At 48.2% G+C, this 15,451-nt stretch overlaps 1 protein-coding gene across 1 annotated transcript in view; it reads right to left on the reverse strand.

Annotated features, from left to right (window-relative positions):
• Positions 1-15,451, reverse strand: part of LOC119951774 (zinc finger protein 229-like) — a 711,453-nt gene that overhangs the window by 428,437 nt on the left and 267,565 nt on the right. The gene's annotated exons all lie outside the window — the stretch shown is intronic.

Below are 15,451 nucleotides of genomic sequence, written 5' to 3' on the forward strand. Positions count from 1 at the left end.
CATGTTACACCCTTCCGGACTTAACATGGAGTTCAACAACCTCAGACTCTCCACCACCTTTACCCCATTTTTATCTATCAATTTATTTTTGTTTTAATTTCTTCCATTGATCGTTTTTTTCCCTCACCATTATTCTCCTCCCCTCCCCCCATTCCAACTATTTCAAGTTGCCCTTTACACATTGCTCACCTTTATTCTGCCATTCACACATTCTAACCTTTTTATGCATCACTATCAGCACCCTTCTTAGCCTTAATTACCACCATTTGCATTCCTTTTATCTTCTGGTCTCGACATCTTTGTCCATACCTCCACCTATTGCTGGCCCCTCTCCAGCCCCACCGCTCCAGTCCATCCCTCCCCCACTACAGTACAAATCTGACCCCATTTCCAGTTCTCCCCAACTGTCACAGAGTCATCCAGACTCAAAATATTAGTTACCTTTCATAGATTATCATAGAATTTATTCAGCCCATCGAGTCTGCACTGGCTCTTGGAAAGAGCACCCTACCCAAGATCAACACCTCCACCCTATCCCCATAACCCAGTAGCCCCACCCAACACTAAGGGCCATTTTGGACACTAAGGGCAATTTAGCATTACAAATCCATCTGACCTACATATCTTTGGACTGTGGGAGGAAACCGGAGCACCCGGAGGAAACCCACGCACACACGGGGAGGATGTGCAGACTCTGCACAGACAGTGACCCAAGCCAGAATCAAACCTGGGACCCTGGAGCTCTGAAGCAATTGTGCTATCCACAATGCTACCGTGCTGCCCACAAATTTTTCTCTCCACAGATGCTGCCAGACCTTCTGAGATTGTCCAGTATTTTCTGTTTTTGTTTAAGATTTCAGCATCCAGAATAATTTGTTTTCATGATAATATCTAATCTGTACCATGTAAAAACACCAGACATAGCTCCGTCTGACATTTATTTACTGTCCCTTTAAAATTTTAGCCAACTCTAATAATAATAATCTTTATTGTCACAAGTAGGCTTATATTACACTGCAATGAAATTATTGTGAAAAGCCCCGAGTCGCCACATTCCAGCACCTGTTATAGAATTTACAGCGCAGAAGGAAGCCATTCAGCCCATCGAGTCTGCACCAGCTCTTGGAAAGAGCACCCAAGGCCACACCTCCACCCTATCCCCATAACCCAGTAACCCCACCCAACACTAAGGGCAATTTTGGACACTAAGGGCAATTTAGCATTACCAATCCACCTAACCTGCACATCTTTGGACTGTGGGAGGAAACCGGACTACCCGGAGGAAATCCACGGACACACGGGGAGAATGTGCAGACTCCGCACAGACAGTGACCCAAGCCGGAATCGAACCTGGGACCTCAGAGCTGTGAAGCAATTGTGCAAACCACTATGCTACCGTGGTGTTCAGGTACACAGAGGATAAATTCAGAATGTCCAAATTACCAGACAGTACGTCTTTCGGGACTTGGGGGAGGAAACTGGAGCACCTGGAGGAAACCCGCGTAGACACAGGGAGAACTCTGGGGAAACCAACCCTTTTAATTGTGAACATTTTAGCCAGACAAATAAATGTATGAAGCTGAGGGAGCAAAGGATATCAATGTCTTTAAGAGAGAGAGAGAGACCTGGGTCAACCTTTCCAGAGTCTGCACCATCCCTGGATTCACTTCCTTTCCCTTCAGTTGCTGCAAGTGACAAATTGAAGGTCAGAATGAGAAAAGAAATAGAAAGGGGGAGAAAAGAAAGTGTTTTACTCACAGATGTTGGAGACAGGAAGAAGTTTCAGTTGGTGTCATGGTCAATGTTCATTAACACAGCGTCTGCCTTCTGATTGGCTGGAGGACCAGAGTCCTTTCGGTCCTCCCACTTTCCCATTGGTCAACACCTCAGCAGGAAGGTCAGGAGGCGGGCTTTCCTCCACACATGCGCAGCTTCCCCTCACCCTTCGACATGCGCAGTACGTGATTACCTGCCCGTGCGGCGGATAGAGCGGTTTCGCCAGCGCAGGGGATTGTGGGAGCTGCGGCCGACACTCTCCAAACTCCTGGGAGTTTGGGAGAAAAGTGGAGGAGGGGCAGCGACCTCACCCTGACACAAATCACATGTTGGTAGTCAAGGGAATTGAGTGTGACGTTCGTCCTTAGCACTTGGGGCGGGCAATAGGTGAGAGTGAAACTGAAGCCGAGAGTCAGCATCTTCACGGGAGGAGACTTGGGGAAAAGCAGGAGGACAGAAGGATAAATTAGTGTTATCAATAGTGAGGAGAGTATGGGTGAGACATTTATAGTTTGAGAGGAAGAATTATTTTCTGTGATAACTAGGATCGTCAGTTCTGAATTTCTATTCTGTAATCACAATGATGACTTAAAAAAAAATTATATAGATTTAGAGTACCCAATTATTTTTTCCAATTAAGGGGCAATTTAGCATGGCCAATCCACCTAACCTGAACATCATTTTGGGTTGTGGGGGCAAGACCCACGCAGACACGGGGAGAATGTGCAAACTCCACATTGTCAGCGACCCACGGCCGGGAGTGAACCCGGGTCCTCAGCATTGTGAGGCAGCAGTGCTAACCACTATGCCACCCTGATGATGTCAATCCTAAGACACCCATTAAAGTCTCTATCAGGTCAGTCTTCAACCTTCTCTTCCCCAGGGGAAATATCCCCAACCTGTTCAATCTCTCCTGAACACTCAGTTCTAATATCATCCTTGTTAATCTTTCTTGGAAATCCTGGAGGCCCTATCTGTTTTAAAGGATATATAATTAATATTTAGATTCAGTTTAATCTGGTTGAAGGTGCCTTATTTACTCAGTTCCAAAATGACCCTCTAAAATGCCTCAATTCGAAAGAGACTTAACAATCAGGCAAGAGAGGACTCTGAAATGTCAAATGTTTATTTTTAAAAAGCAGTATACTGATGAAGTACATGAGTGACGTTCACCACCTCAGTTGGGTGACCTGCCCTCGTAGAAGTGTGAATCTTCTTCAGGTTCCTGAACCAACAGTGATTTCCCAAAATCTTGCCCAGGAGCACTCAGTGTCTCCACGACGCGAGTCCAATTTACAAAGCCCAAGATCACTCACAAATCCCACTTTGACCTCTTGAATTAATATTACCTCATCTTGAATCAGACCTGTTGTAATCAGACAATTGGTCATTGCTGTCACTGGGTTAATTTTATTGGATTTAACCATTGATGTAAATTGTTCCATGGAGCAGAACAATGGGACTGTTCAGGATTTCCCTATTATCTGAGTTTAGACAAAATCATGAACGGTTTGCACCAAGTAAATAAAGAGAAACAGTTTCCACTGACAAATGGGTTGTTAACCAGAGGACATAGATTTCAGGTAATTCACATAAAAGCCAGAGGGAAAATGAGGAAGATGAATCTTTACACAGTGAGGTGTTGTGATCGGAATGCACTGCCTGACAGGCTGGTGGAAGCAGATTCAATACAGGGAGTTGGATACATTTTAGAAAGGGACTAGCTTTCAGGGTTCATGGGGAAAGGACAGGATAGTGGGACTAATTGAGTAGTTATTTCAAAGAGCCAGCACAGGCACGATGGGCCGAATGTCCTGTGCAGTGAGATTCTGTGATCAAAGATAAATACATGTGTGTCTGCAATATGTACAGTGATGTCAATAATGTCTGGAATTCTCTTTTCCTTCCAATTTGATTTTAGACAAAAGAGAACAGAAGCAAATGGCTTTCAGTACATTGACCAGCCCCGATGTTACACAGAGGGGAAAAGGTGTAGATTCTCAAACCAGTGAGTCAAGGCAGCCCCTTTAAATGGCCAGTTCCCACACTGTATTCAGTGACCACTGAAGGGAAGCAGCCTCGGTCCACACTGGGAGCTCCTGCCGTCCCCATCAGCTGGCTCGCGCCAGGGACCCGGGTTCGAATCCCAGCTTGAGTCACTGTCTGTGCAGAGTCTGTACATTCTCCCAGTGTCTGCATGGGTTTCCTTCGGGTGCTCCAGTTTCCTCCCACAAGTCCCGAAAGATGTGCTTGTTAGGTGAATTCGACATTCTGAATTTTCCCTCACTGTACCCGAACAGTCACCGGAGTGTGGCGATTACGGGATTTTCACAGTAACTTTATTGCAGTGATAATGGAAGCCTACTTGAGATGCTAATAAAGATTTTTATTATTAGGTGCGATGAAGTATTGAATCTCTTCCCACAGTCAGAGCAGGCAAATGGCCTCTCATCAGTATGAACTCGCTGGTGTGTCCACTTGCTGGATGGAACATGGAATGCTTGCCCACACAGAGCAGCAGAATGGTCACACCCTGGTGTGAATGTGTCAAAAGGTTTCCACTGTCGATGGACAACTAAATCTCACTGGTGTCTCTGCAGTGCAGATGACCTTCTAAACTTCTTTGTGCAGTGAGAGCAGCTAAATCCCCAGTGTGAATGCACTGGTGCATTTCCATTGTTTCTCCATGGTGTGGGTGTTTCCTGCTGTCTCTTCGGGTAAGACAATCAGTTGAAGGTTCACACAGAATACGTGTACGGTCTCTGCCTGCTGTGATGGTGCAACGCTTTTTCAGGCTCTTTCCACAGTCAGTGAACTGGAACACTCTCACTCAGGTGTGTGTCTCAGTGCTTTTTCAGTCACACTGATGTTGAAAACATTTTGAAGCACAAGGAATAATCAAACAAAATCACTTGAGGCCTGTTGAGGCCTGTTTAGGGGCACATTGTATTCTTCTCTTTGAAGTTAAGGTATTTTTTTGAGTCATCGGTTAGCTGAGGTCTGTATAAAAGACAGAGAGACTGCGCACAAAGTAAGCAAGCACTTTCCAGGAGACTCATCCGGAGTGAGACTCGTACAGAGTGGAGGATTGAAATTTGGTAATTTGGTGCAGTGAGGTAAATCAGCAAAGGTAAGTGGAAAATCTAATTCTGCTGTTTTTCAGTTAAAAGTGCAGTGTGGAGCTTAGTGTCTGATTGGTTGAAGCTACCCCCACCCTAATTGCTGAGAGGCAGTTATCTGGCAATCACTTGAGGCCTGTTGAGGCCTGTTTAGGGGCACATTGTATTCTTCTCTTTGAAGTTAAGGTATTTTTTGAGTCATCGGTTAGCTGAGGTCTGTATAAAAGACAGAGAGACTGCGCACAAAGTAAGCAAGCACTTTCCAGGAGACTCATCCGGAGTGACACTCGTACAGAGTGGAGGATTGAAATTTGGTAATTTGGTGCAGTGAGGTAATTTGGTGCAGAGTGTGAGGAGGTGCTCTTTAACCCTGGTAAGTGACTGGTAAGTAGTCTCTCTTTTTCTTTTCATTGTCTAATTTACTTATTTTTATTTTGAAATTGTAGTTGTTTAAGTTTACCAAGGGTTTAAGACATGGCAGGAGATCCCAGACCCGTGTCATGCTCCTCGTGTGCGATGTGGGAGCTCAGGGACACGTCCACTGTCCCTGGCTCCTTCACGTGCAAGAAGTGTGTTCAGTTGCAGCTCTTGTTAGACCGCTTGACGGCTCTGGAGCTGCGGATGGACTCACTTTGGAGCATCCGCGATGCTGAGGAGGTCGTGGATAGCACGTTTAGCGAGTTGGTAACACCGCAGGTGAAGGTTACTGAGGGAGATAGAAAATGGGTGACCAAAAGAAAGAGCAAGAGTAGGAAGGCAGTGCAGGTGTCCCCTGCGGTCATCTCCCTGCAAAACAGATATACCGCTTTGGATACTGTTGAGGGAGATGGCTCACCAGGGGAAGGCAGCAGCAGCCAGGTTCATGGCACCGTGGCTGGCTCTGCTGCACAGCAGGGCAGGAAGAAAAATGGCAGGGCTATAGTGATAGGGGACTCGATCGTAAGGGGAATAGACAGGCAGTTCTGTGGACGCAATCGAGACTCCAGGATGGTATGTTGCCTCCCTGGAGCAAGGGTCAAGGATGTCTCGGAGCGGCTGCAGGACATTCTAGGGGGGGAGGGTGAACAGCCAGCTGTCCTGGTGCACATAGGCACCAACGATATAGGTAAAAAACGGGATGAGGTCCTACAAGCGGAATTCAGGGAGTTAGGAGTTAAACTAAAAAGTAGGACCTCAAAGGTAATAATCTCAGGATTGCTACCAGTGCCACGAGCTAGTCAGAGTAGGAATGTCAGGATAGATAGGATGAATGTGTGGCTCGAGAGATGGTGCAAGAGGGAGGGATTCAAATTCCTGGGGCATTGGGACCGGTTCTGGGGGAGGTGGGACCAGTACAAACCAGATGGTCTGCACTTGGGCAGGACTGGAACCGATGTCCTAGGGGGGGTGTTTTCTAGAGCTGTTGGGGAGGGTTTAAACTAATGTGGCAGGGGGATGGGAACCAATGCTGGAAGTTGGAAGGTAGTAAAACAGGGACAGAAACAAAAGGAAGTAAGGGGAAAAGTGCAAGGCAGAGAAGACATAGTCAGAAATCCATAAGGGCGACAGTACAAGGTACAGTGACTGAGGGGAGCACAGTGAATAGGCCCAGTAATAACAAAAGGAATAAAACTGGAGATGTTAAGATTCAAAACAGAGGTAAAAAAAACCAACATAAGTGTACTTTACCTGAATGCTCGTAGTATTCGGAATAAAGTAAATGAGTTGGTGGCACAAATCATCGTGAAGGACTATGATTTAGTGGCCATTATTGAAACATGGTTAAAGGATGGTCACGACTGGGAGTTAAATATCCGAGGGTATCAAACTATTCGGAAGGACAGAGTGGATGGTAAGGGAGGTGGTGTTGCTCTGTTATTTAAGGATGACATCCGGGCAATAGTAAGGGATGACATCGGTGCTATGGAGGATAAGGTTGAATCCATTTGGGTGGAAATCAGGAATAGTAAGGCGAAAAAGTCACTGATAGGAGTAGTCTATCGGCCACCAAATAGTAACGAGATGGTGGGGCAGGCAATAACAAAGAAATAACTGATGCATGTAGAAATGGTACAGCAGTTATCATGGGGGATTTTAATCTACATGTCGATTGGTTTAACCAGGTCGGTCAAGGCAACCGTGAGGAGGAGTTTATAGAATGTATCCGCGATAGTTTCCTAGAACAGTATGTAATGGAACCTACGAGGGAACAAGCGGTCCTAGATCTTGTCCTGTGTAATGAGACAGGATTGATTCATGATCTCATAGTTAGGGATCCTCTCGGAAGGAGCGATCACAATATGGTGGAATTTAAAATACAGATGGAGGGTGAGAAAGTAAAATCAAATACTAGTGTTTTGTGTTTAAACAAAGGAGATTACAAGGGGATGAGAGAAGAACTAGCTAAGGTAGACTGGGAGCTAAGACTTTATGGTGGAACAGTTGAGGAACAGTGGAGAACCTTCCAAGCGATATTTCACAGTGCTCAGCAAAGGTTTATACCAACAAAAAGGAAGGACGGACGAAAGAGGGAAAATCGACCGTGGATATCTAAGGAAATAAGGGAGAGTATCAAATTGAAGGAAAAAGCATATAAAGTGGCAAAGATTGCTGGGAGATTAGAGGACTGGGAAATCTTTAGGGGGCAACAGAAAGCTACTAAAAAAGCTATAAAGAAGAGTAAGATAGAGTATGAGAGTAAACTTGCTCAGAATATAAAAACAGACAGTAAAAGTTTTTACAAATATATAAGACAAAAAAGAGTGGCTAAGGTAAATATTGGTCCTTTAGAGGATGAGAAGGGAGTTTTAATAATGGGAAATGAGGAAATGGCTGAGGAACTGAACAGGTTTTTTGGGTCGGTCTTCACAGTGGAAGACACAAATAACATGCCAGTGACTGATAGAAATGAGGCTATGACAGGTGAGGACCTTGAGACGATTGTTATCACTAAGGAGGGAGTGATGGGCAAGCTAATGGGGCTAAAGGTAGACAAGTCTCCTGGCCCTGATGGAATGCATCCCAGAGTGCTAAAGAGATGGCTAGGGAAATTGCAGATGCACTAGTGATAATTTACCGAAATTCACTAGACTCTGGGGTGGTCCCGGTGGATTGGAAATTAGCAAACGTGACGCCACTGTTTAAAAAAGGAGGTAGGCAGAAAGCAGGAAATTATAGGCCAGTGAGTTTAACTTCGGTAATAGGGAAGATGCTGGAATCTATCATCAAGGAAGAAATTGCGAGGCATCTGGATAGAAATTGTCCCATTGGGCAGACGCAGCATGGGTTCGTAAAAGGCAGGTCGTGCCTAACTAATTTAGTGGAATTTTTTGAGGACATTACCAGTGCAGTAGATAACGGGAGCCGATGGATGTGGTATATCTGGATTTCCAGAAAGCCTTTGACAAGGTGCCACACAAAAGGTTGCTGCATAAGATAAAGATGCATGGCATTAAGGGTAAAGTAGTAGCATGGATAGAGGATTGGTTAATTAATAGAAAGCAAAGAGTTGGGATAAATGGGTGTTTCTCTGGTTGGCAATCAGTAGCTAGTGGTGTCCCTCAGGGATCCGTGTTGGGCCCACAATTGTTCACAATTTACATTGATGATTTGGAGTTGGGGACCAAGGGCAATGTGTCCAAGTTTGCAGATGACACTAAGATGAGTGGTAAAGCGAAAAGTGCAGAGGATACTGGAAGTCTGCAGAGGGATTTGGATAGGTTAAGTGAATGGGCTCGGGTCTGGCAGATGGAATACAATGTTGACAAATGTGAGGTTATCCATTTTGGTAGGAATAACAGCAAACGGGATTATTATTTAAACGATAAAATATTAAAGCATGCCGCTGTTCAGAGAGACTTGGGTGTGCTAGTGCATGAGTCACAGAAGGTTGGTTTACAAGTGCAACAGGTGATTAAGAAGGCAAATGGAATTTTGTCCTTCATTGCTAGAGGGATGGAGTTTAGGACTAGGGAGGTTATGTTGCAATTGTATAAGGTGTTAGTGCGGCCACACCTGGAGTATTGTGTTCAGTTTTGGTCTCCTTACTTGAGAAAGGACGTACTGGCGCTGGAGGGTGTGCAGAGGAGATTCACTAGGTTAATCCCAGAGCTGAAGGGGTTGGATTATGAGGAGAGGTTGAGTAGACTGGGACTGTACTCATTGGAATTTAGAAGGATGAGGGGGGATCTTATAGAAACATTTAAAATTATGAAGGGAATAGATAGGATAGATGCGGGCAGGTTGTTTCCACTGGCGGGTGACAGCAGAACTAGGGGGCATAGCCTCAAAATAAGGGGAAGTAGATTTAGAACTGAGTTTAGGAGGAACTTCTTCACCCAAAGGGTTGTGAATCTATGGAATTCCTTGCCCAGTGAAGCAGTTGAGGCTCCTTCATTACATGTTTTTAAGGTAAAGATAGATAGTTTTTTGAAGAATAAAGGGATTAAGGGTTATGGTGTTCGGGCCGGAAAGTGGAGCTGAGTCCACAAAAGATCAGCCATGATCTCATTGAATGGCGGAGCAGGCTCGAGGGGCCAGATGGCCTACTCCTGCTCCTAGTTCTTATGTTCTTATTATGTTCTTATTTCTCCTCCTGGATTTAAAAGCCATTGATATTCAATGAATTGAGTAATGTCAGATTTTGATGTGAAGTTTTTTTAAAATATATTTTATTCATGTTTTCAAAATTTTACCACAGGTTGCTATAGTAGGGTTGTGTGATGTTGTGGTCGCTGCTCTCCTGAAGTACCATGACCTCCCTTGGGTAAACAAGTTTTTTCTCCAATCCTCCCTAATAATAATAATCTTTTATTGTCACAAGAATGAAGTTACTGTGAAAAGCCCCTAGTTGCCACATTCCTGCGCCTGGCCGGGTAAGCTGGTACGGGAATTGAACCCTGCTGGCTGGCCTTGATCTGCATTACAAACCAGCTGTTTAGCCCACTGAGCTAAACCAGCCCAAAACCTCATACTCATAGAATCTCATAGAATATACAGTGCAGAAGGAGGCCATTCGGCCCATCGAGTCTGCACCAGCCCTTGGAAAGAGCACCCTACCCAAGCCCACGCCTCCACTCTATCGCCGTAACCCCACTTAACCTTTTTGGACACTAAGGGCAATTTATCATGGCCAATCCACCTAACCTGCACATCTTTGGACTGTGGGAGGAAACCGGAGCACCCGGAGGAAACCCATGCACACACACACACGGGGAGAACATGCAGACTCCGCACAGACAGTGACCCCCAAGCTGGGAATCGAACCTGGGACTCTGGAGCTGTGAAGCAACTGTGCTACTTACTGTGCTACCGTGTTGCCTCACCTTGAATTTGTGTCCCTCGTACCTGACTCTTCAACTAAGGGGAACAGCTGCCCCCTATCCACCCTGTCCATGCCCCTCATAATCTTGTACACCTCGATCAGGTTGTCCCTCAGTCTTCTCTGCTTCACTGAAAACAACCCAAGCCTATTCAACCTCTTTTCATAACTTAACTGTTCCACCCCAGGCAACATCCTGGAGAATGGGCTCTACACCTCCTCCAGTGCACTTACACCCTTCCTATAATGTGGCGACCAGAATTGAACACACTACTCCAGCTATGACCTCACCAAAGTTCTACACAATTCCAACATGACCTCCCTGCTTTTGAAATCTATGCCTCGGGTTGAATGGGCCGGTTGAACGATCGTGTGTTCTTGCGCATCTGATGAGTTTGAAGACGGACGTTGTGTTCTTGCAGGAGACGCACATAAAGGTGGAAGATCACACGAGGCTAAGGAAGGGTGGGTGGGGCAGGGGTTCCACTCGGGGTTAAACATGAAGACAAGTGTGGGGGCGGTGTTGGTTAATAAGCGAGTGGGTTTTGAGGTGGGGGAACATTGTGGTGGATCCAGGGGGTGGGTATGTGTTGGTCAGTGGGAGGTTGGAGGGGATGCCAATGGTCCTGGTGAATGTTTATGCCTGAATTGTGAATATGTGGATTTTGAGGTGGGTGTTTAGGAGCATCCCAGACCTGGACACACATAGGCTGATTATGGTTTGTGTAGGTGAGGAAGACCCCACGGAGAGGTGGGTGTTCCTGGAGAACGGCAGAAGAGGGTGGGGGGTGGAGTCAGCACCCTCAGCATAATTCGGAGGGTGAATATTAGATACAGCAGAGTGAGAATGAAGGGAGAGTGTGTGGGATGGAGATTTACAGACTTTGGGAATGAGAGAGGAAAGATTGTTCCGTAGAAACTAAAATTGTCTGTTCTGAATTTCTATCCTGTACTGACAGTGATGACTTTTGTAAATTGTTTTTACAAGCTATTGGAAGAGGAATTACAGACAGAAATCTCAACGGGCACGCCTCAATCTGACTGAGTCCTTGGGACCTGAATATCATCGGCCTTTAAATCGAGAAGGAGAAATGTTTGACTGATCTGTTTGCTTGAAAAGATTTTAAGCATCATTGTGACTGGAAAGCACCGAGACCCACACCCGAGTGAGGGTGTTCCAGAGCACTGACTGTGGAAAGAGCTTTAACCAGTTACACAGCCTGAAAAAACATCACACCATTCACAGCGGGGAGAGACCGTACACGTGTTCTGTGTGTGGATGAGGCTTCAACTGACTGTCCGACCTGGAGAGACACGAGGAGACGCAAAACATGGAGAAACCGTGGAAATGTGAAGTTTGTGGGAAGAGATTCAGAGTCCGATCTAAGCTGGAGATTCATCGATGCATTCACACTGGGGAGAGGCCATTTACCTGCTCTGTGTGTGGGAAGGGATTCACTGAATTATCCAGCCTGAAGTCACATGAAAGCGTTCACACTGTGGAGAAGCCGTTTACCTGCTCTCGGTGTGGGAAGGGATTCAGACATTCATCCACCCTGAAGTTACATCAGCGAATTCATACTGGGGCAAGACCGTTCACCTGCTCTCAGTGTGAGAAGGGATTCACTGCGTTATCTAGCCTGAGGTCACACCAACGGGTTCACACTGGGGAGAAGCCATTCACCTGCTCTGAGTGTGCGAAAGGATTTACTCGGTCACCCCATCTGCAAGCACACCAGCGCGTTCACAGTGGGAGAGGCCGTTCATCTGCTCTCAGTTTGGTAATGGATTCACTCAGTTATTTTGTTTTTTAAAATAATTTTTATTCAAACTTTTCACATATTATAAATAACAGAAAGGAAAAATAGAACCCCCCCCCCCCCCCGCTCCTTTACACAGACAATAAAACAAGAACAAAAGTGCATAAACAAATAAACATTAACCAGTAAACAGTAGTAAATCCCCCAACACAAACATCACCTCCCCCCCCGCTCCCCCCGGGTTGCTGCTGACCATCTCCTAATGCTCTGCCAGGAAGTCTAGGAACAGCTGCCACTGCCTGAAGAACCCTTGCACAGATCCCTTTAAGGCAAATTTCACCCTCTCCAATTTAATAAACCCTGCCATGTCGTTAATCCAGGATTCCATGCTTGGGGGTCTCGCATCCTTACACTGAAGCAGAATCCTCGTCAGGCTACCAGTGACGCAAAGGCCAGAATACTGGCCTCTTTCGCCTCCTGCACTCCCAGCTCATCTGACATCCCAAATATTGCGAGCCCCCAGCTTGGCTTAACCCTGGAATTCATTACCCTTGACACTGTCTTCGCTACGCCCCTCCAGAACTCCTCCAACGCTGGGAATGCCCAGAACATGTGGGTGTGGTTTGCTGGACTCCCCGAACACCTCACACATCTGTCCTCATTCCCAAAAAACCAGCTCAGCCTTGCACCGGTCATGTGCGCCCTGTGCAGCACCTTAAATTGTATCAGGCTGAGCCTCGCACAAGAGGAGGAAGTGTTTACCCTTCCCAGGGCATCCGCCCACATACACTCATCGATCTCCTCCCCCAGCTCCTCCTCCCACTTACCTTTTAACCCCTCCGCTGAGGCATCCTCCTCTTCCTGCATCACCTGGTAAGTTGCTGCCCTCTCCAACCACACCCCCGACAGCACCCTGTCCTGGACCCTGCATGCCGGCAGCAGCGGAAACTCCACCACCTGACACCTCACGAATGCCCTTACCTGCATGTATCTGAAGGCATTTCCAGGTGGGAGCCCGAATTCCTCCTCCGGCTCCCCCAGGCTCGCAAACTTCTCGTCAATGAACAGGTCCCCCATCCTCCTAATACCTGCCCTGCACCAGCTCCGGAACCCACCATCCATTTTTCCCGGGGCAAACCAATGGCTCTCCCGTATCGGGGACCACACCGAAGCTCCCACCTCCCCCCCGTGACAAATGGAGGAAGAGTTCAAAAGGTGGGATATGCTGCCTCTCTCCCTGGTGGGTAGGGTACAGTCCATTAAAATGAGGGTCTCCATTTGCCTCCAGATTTTGAGGGTCGCTGCCACCACCGGGCTTGTCGTGTACCTCATCAGAGGGAGCGGCAGCGGTGCCGTCACCAGCGCCCCCAGGCTTGTGCCCACACAGGACGCCATCTCCAATGTCTTCCAAGCTGCCCCCTCCTCCTCCATTACCCACTTGCGTACCGTCGCCACGTTGGCAGCCCAGTAATACCCACAGAGATTGGGCAACGCGAGCCCCCCCCCCCACCCCACGTCCCGTTCCGCTCCAAAAACACCCTTCTCACCCTCGGGGTCTTCTTAGCCCACACGAACCCCATAATACTCCTGTTATCCCGCTTTAAAAAAGGCCTTAGAGATCAGGATGGGGAGGCACTGAAACAAAGACAGAAACCTCGGGAGCACCATCATTTTAATGGACTGTACCCTATCCGCCAGGGAGAGCGGCAGCATATCCCACCTTTTGAACTCCTCCTCCACTTGTTCCACCAGCCTCGTCAAGTTAAGCTTATGCAGGCCCCCCCCCAGCTTCAAGCCACCTGCACCCCCAGATACCTAAAACTCATCCCAGCCCTTTTTAGCGGAAGCTCACCAATCCCCCCCTCCTGGTCTCCCGGCTGCACCACGAACAGCTCGCTCTCCCCCATGTTAAGCTTATACCTGGAGAAATCCCCAAACTCCCTGAGGATCCTCAACACCTCCGGCATTCCCCCCACCGGGTCCGCCACATACAATAGCAGATTGTCTGCATACAACGATACCCGGTGTTCCTCCCCCCCCCCCCCCCCCCCCCCCCCACCCCACGCACCAACCCCTTTCAATTCCTAGACTCCCTCAAGGCCATGGCCAGAGGCTCAATCGCCAGCGCAAAGAGCAGGGGGGATAAAGGGCACCCCGCCTCGTTCCTCGGTATAGCCGGAAATATTCCGACCTCCTCCTGTTCGTGGCCACTCACAGGGCCGGCTCAAGGCACCGGCAACTCGGGCTGTCGCCCGGGGCGCCATGTGCTCGGGGGCGCCAGAGACTCGGGTCCCGCGCATGCGCAGTTGGGCCGGTGCCATTAAGATGTGAAATCGGCCTATACGACCCACACTGCAAAGGGTCCTTGTCCTGCTTCAAGATCAGGGAGATCAGTGCCCTAGACATCGTCAGGGGCAGGACCCCCCCTTCCCATGCCTCATTGAAAGTCCTAACCGGCAGCGGGCCCAACAGGTCCACGTATTTCCTATAGAATTCCACCGGGAATCCATCTGGCCCTGGTGTCTTCCCCGCCTGCATGCTCCCTAGTCCCTTAACCAGTTCCTCCAACCCAACCGGTGACCCCAGCCCTGCCACCCGCTCCTCCTCTACCCTCGGGAATCTTAGCCGGTCTAGAAAACGACCCAACCCCTCCTCCTCCGATGGGGCTCAGACTGATACAGTCCCTCATAGAAGTCCCTGAAGACCCGGTTAATCCCCACTGCACTACGCACCGTGCTCCCCCCTCCTTCACTCACTCCCCCAATCTCCGTCGCTGGTTCCTGCTTCCTAAGTTGGTGTGCCAACATCCTGTGGCCTTCTCGCCATACTCATACACCGCCCCTTGCGCCTTCCTCCACTGCGCCTCTGCCTTTCTGGTGGTCAACAAGTCAAACTCGGCCTGAAGGCTGCGCCGCTCCCTGAGTAACCCCTCTTCAGGGGCCTCTGAGTACCTCCTATCTATCCTAACCATCTCCCCCACTAGCCTCTCTCTCTCTCTCCTCTCCTTCCCTTCTTTATGGGCCCTGATGGAGATCAGCTCTCCCCTGACCACCGCCTTAAACGCCTCCCAAACCACCCCTACTTGCACCTCCCCATTATCATTGGTCTCCAAGTACCTGTCTATACACCCCTGGACCGGCCTCCTACCCATCCTAAACCTGAAGAGATCTAATGCCGGGTCCAGCACTGTGTTAAAGTCCCCGCCCAGTATCAGGTCCCCGTCTCTAAATCCGAGATCCGGCCCAGCATGCGCCACATAAACCCCACATTGTCCCAATTCGGGACACATACATTTACCAAAACCACCCGCACTCCCTGCAGCTTACCACTCACCATCACATACCTACCTCAATTGTCTGCCACAATGCTCAGCGCCTCAAACGACACCCACTTCCCCACCAAGATCGCCACCCCCCGATTTTTTGCATCCAGCCCCGAATGGAACACCTGTCCTACCCACCCCTTCCTTAGCCTTACCTGATCTGCCATCTGTAAAT

The sequence above is a fragment of the Scyliorhinus canicula genome, chromosome 17, assembly GCF_902713615.1.
Source record: "Scyliorhinus canicula chromosome 17, sScyCan1.1, whole genome shotgun sequence".
Classification (NCBI taxonomy): domain Eukaryota; kingdom Metazoa; phylum Chordata; class Chondrichthyes; order Carcharhiniformes; family Scyliorhinidae; genus Scyliorhinus; species Scyliorhinus canicula.